The sequence below is a fragment of the Salmo trutta genome, chromosome 26, assembly GCF_901001165.1.
Source record: "Salmo trutta chromosome 26, fSalTru1.1, whole genome shotgun sequence".
NCBI lineage: Eukaryota > Metazoa > Chordata > Actinopteri > Salmoniformes > Salmonidae > Salmo > Salmo trutta.
In genome coordinates, this window is record NC_042982.1 from 9,013,554 (window position 1) to 9,018,106 (window position 4,553).

Consider the following 4,553-nt stretch of genomic DNA (forward strand, 5'->3'; position numbering starts at 1 on the left):
TGTTTGGACCATGATAGTTTGTTGGTGATGTGGACACCAAGGAACTTGACTGTCGATCCGCTCCACTTCAGCCCCGTCGATGTTCGGCCCTCCTTTTCCTATAGTCCACGATCAGCTCACATTGAAGGAGAGGTTGTTGTCCTGGCACCACACTGCCAGGTCTCTGACCTCCTCCCTATAGGCTGTCTCATTGCTGTCGGTGATCAGGCCTACCACTGTATCGTCAGCAAACTTAATGATGGTGTTGGAGTCGTGCTTGGCCACGCAGTCGTGGGTGAACAGGGAGTACAGGAGGGGACTAAGCACGCACCCTTGAGGGGCCCCAGTGTTGAGGATCAGCGTGGCGGACGTGTTGTTGCCTACCCTTACCACCTGTGGGCGCCTGTCAGGAAGTCCAGGATCCAGTTGCAAAGGGAGGTGTTAGTCCCAGGGTCCCAGGCTTAGTGATGAGCTTTGAGGGCACTATGGTGTTGAATGCTGAGCTGTAGTCAATGAATAGCATTCTCACGTAGGTGTTCCTTTTGTCCAGGTGGGAAAGGGCAGTGTGGAGTGCAAAAGAGATTGCGTCATCTGTGGATCTGTTGGGGCGGTATGCAAATTGGAATGGGTCTAGGGTTTCTGGCATAAAAGTGTTGATGTGAGCCATGACCAGCCTTTCAAAGTACTTCATGGCTACCGACGTGAGTGCTACAAGGCAGTAATCATTTAGGCAGGTTACCTTCGCTATCTTGGGCACAGGGACTATGGTGGTCTGTTTGAAACATATAGGTATTACAGACTCGGCCAGGAAGAGGTTCAAAATGTCAGTGAAGACACTTGCCAGTTGGTCCACGCATGCTTTGAGTACACGTCCTGGTAATCCGTCTGGCCCCGCAGCTTTGTGAATGTTGACCTATTTAACCTTTTCATACGTGAGTTCCAAATATCTATAACAGTCGCCCCAGCGTGAGTTTTTTTATGCACGTGATAGAATGTTCTCTCCATTCCAGAATGTGATTGTTACGCAACACTACATTTAATCCGCACTGCAGTCTGTTTTTATTTATAGGCTGTTTCAACTTGTCAATTTCAAATTATTTTTTAACAAGTTTTATTTTCTAAGAACAGTTTGAATTGAGGTGTGTTCCGCCTCCTCATTCGTTCACATAAAATTGAGTCCTTTTTACTTTTGCAGACAATAAATTTTTTGGACATTTCTGACCCGGACAAAATTCCCCAAGCACTTCCCAATTGTTTGTTCAGTTCAAGTCTGCAGACATTTCCCATCAGAACAGGATCTGTTCACATTTTCCGTCTGTTGCCCGCATCGCAGTCATTGTTGTTTTCATTACTAATAATAACTTTGGAAATGTCTGCATTTCTATCAAAGTGCCTTATTACGTTATAATACTTTCTGTATGTCGTTTCTACTGTAGCTTACTGTATGTATGGAGCATAATATATGTGTGTATATTCCTTATAACCACGGACATGCGATGTAACGTTACTCATTTCAAAACCTTTATGGTGTTATATTCAATCGTGCTTATGTAGCTAGCTACATAATTATTTTAGCTCTGTAAAACAATGCTAATTGCATCAGAGAAGTATTAGCTTGTGTTGTATTTTGAAGCTACCCTTGCCTTATGACTCCCAAGTGGCTCAGTGCTATTGGCGTCACTACAGACACCCTGGTTCGAATCCAGGCTGTATCACAACCGGGCCATGATTGGGAGTCCCATAGGGCGGCGCACAATTGGCCTAGCGTCTTCCGAGTTTGGCTGGTGTAGGCCGTCATTGTAAATAATAATTTATTGTTAAATGACTTGCCTAGTTAAATAAAAAAATATATATATATGACCATGGTTTGTTTTCATTTGGCCTATTAGCATAGCTCTGTTCTGCCCTGCCTTGCCCCCTTGTGGAGCTCAAAAGTGACTGTTTCTTACTGTTATAACTCAAATTTGTGATTTTATCAATGCAATATAAAGTTTTTATAGCAGTGTTTATTATGTTACTTCTTTGTAATATTGTTTTATTGCTATATCCTTATTGTATTCTAATTACTAACAATTCCTCTTTATTCTGTACTTTCAGAAACCACAAACCGTATTTGCCAATATCATAACTAGAACTGGACATCTTTCGAGCTGCAGATTGAGGCCAGCTTTTGTATGCTACCGTACACTCCTTAACAGTTTTACTGGATGAAAACACACCAAGAAAACAAATAGGTCAATATGTAAATCGTCAATTTTACTGCAGTAACGGTGGTGGTTGGTTGAACAACAAGTTTTACTAGAGGAAAAAAAACTGAATATGCATAACCCATATTCATGCAGTGCATTTCCAACCCCACCTCTAAAGACATAGTATCATGGAAGGTCACCTGTCAAGTCACCTTTCAGGTCAGTCAGTCACTAATTGCTGCAGATATGCTCAATATTGCTTGAGCATATGATACTCCCCAAAGCATGGTGAAATACATAAAGGTGTATCACAAGCTAAACACATGTATTTTGTCAACTTCCTCTGCTTTCTTCTCCTGGTGCCAGACAGGCAGACTCTGCAGTGCCTGTGTGTGACTACCCTGAGCAGCAGTTTGAGGGACTTTGCAGGGAAAATGCCGTGCTGTGAGGCTTAGGGGATTGTCCGCAGCAGGATGACCCCCAGTGGATGGGCGCCGATGGGTGTGGTGCTCCTCCAGCAGCTCTCTCATGAGGTTCTCTCTGTACTTTTGGTAGGTAATTACTTTATCTATGAGGGAGTGGGGAGGATGAGGGAAGGGAGAGGATAATGAGGCAGTGGGGAGGTGGGTGAAATATTGTCACTATCATTGCATAATGGAACTGTATGCGAATTGTACTTCCAATTACAAAAAATACCTTGTTCAGTAATCATCTCACCTGTTAGTTAGTCTGGTTTGATTTTTCTCTCTCCCGTCAGTTGGTCCACCTTCCCTGTGGCCGACATGGTTGCTCTATGGACAGTGGAGAGGACATGGACGTCTCATTTGTTATGCCACTTTACTGCCAGCTGTTGCCCGTTCTCCTTGAACTCCACCTCCCCTCTCTGTATCTTCCTGCATCCAAATGCCGGCATCCCCTTCCTGTTCGACCTGACTGTGCTACAGGCCCCTGTGCTGGAAGAGTGTGGGACTGCTGTACCAATTGTCCACATACAAAGTGTGTCCTTTGCTGATGTAACCAACTTTACATAGCCCCCCAGAAGAAAGGCACAAGGACACCCGCACTTCAGGTTGACTTGGTTTTTTTCTGCAGTAAAAGATATCAAACAGCGATGACAGGCATTGACAGGACGGTCACAGCCACACGTTCACTGCTCTCAGAATATCTCTCTCAGTCTCAATCTACAAAGTGATTGTATAGTATACATGCGTTGTGTTCAGAAAATAACAAAAATACAGAAAGGCATACCTGCAGTAAAAGATGTCAAACAGTGATGACAGGCATTGACAGGACGGTCACTGCCACATGTTCACGGGTTAGGTAGCCCACAAGATATCTTTTAGATAGGAGCAACAGTAGTGATACATACCTTCAATGTGAAGTGATATTAATCCACAAATACAGAGCACAAGTACAACCCTTTTATATAAACCTTTTAAGGTAGTAAGAAAATACACATTCACTTAATATTTCAATAAGTCACCTGCTAGCAAATCACCTGCTGGCAATAGCTAGCGTGACATTGTAGTGCAGTGACCAACGGTGCTAGTTAGCTCATCATGAACATGGCTAGCTAAGCCAGCAAAAACTTGCTGAAATAGGTCTTCAATACATTAACTGCAAATTAAATATATACATAGCCACATTCGCTATTGAGTTCAGGATATATGAACCAGTTTTCCAAAAACACTATTATGTTATACAGTACAGTTTTAAACAGTTTTTATATACAGAGGAAGGAGACACGAACCTGCTCTCAGGACATCTCTCTCAGACTGAGGAGCAGGCAGACCAACTTCCCAAATAGGGGAGAAGCGCTCAAAACCCACTAGTTGTTCTTTCAAAGAAAATAATACAAAAATGGTAAGTCGGAAGACCTCTCCTTTTATCAACCTTACTACAATGGCAGCAAATATTTTTATGAATTCAGTACCACAAAATGAAAGGAAACTTTATTTACATCACCCCTTTTCCTGTATTGAATGGTTTCACCTACTACTCTACCGCGAACTGCAGCGTTCTTTGATATCTACATTGCGCGCTAAGGTCGATGAAAACTCTACATTTTCACTTTGTTATGCACATCCCTGCAGAATTCCATCAACCCATACAGACCTTAAAGACATTACTAGGGCCGGCACTTTAAACCTGTTAAAAAAATACCTGAATGGTAAACCTTAGCCATGGGCTATCCATAGGACTGTACAAAACATTGTACAAAGTAATAACGTGTCTTTTACACATCACCTTCACCCTTTCTGTCCCGTAACCTAAACTGTCACTTGCACTCAACACTGAATACACATAGCCTACTTAATACTCTGTATCACGTATCACTGATATCCAAGACTTTCAACAGGACATTTAGGAGTGTTGCTATGGGCT

At 42.7% G+C, this 4,553-nt stretch overlaps 1 long non-coding RNA gene across 2 annotated transcripts; it reads right to left on the reverse strand.

Annotated features, from left to right (window-relative positions):
- Positions 1-1,997: 1,997 nt before the first annotated feature.
- On the reverse strand, positions 1,998-3,945 carry LOC115163023 (uncharacterized). 2 transcript variants are annotated; one of them, XR_003869677.1, is made up of 4 exons: positions 3,919-3,945; positions 3,417-3,504; positions 2,886-2,959; positions 1,998-2,736 (listed from the first exon to the last, which is right to left on the reverse strand). It is a non-coding gene; the product is annotated as an uncharacterized LOC115163023 (long non-coding RNA). The 2 variants fall into 2 exon arrangements; XR_003869676.1 differs by lacking the exon at positions 3,919-3,945 and having other exon boundaries at positions 3,417-3,912.
- Between the last annotated feature and the right edge of the window lie 608 nt (positions 3,946-4,553).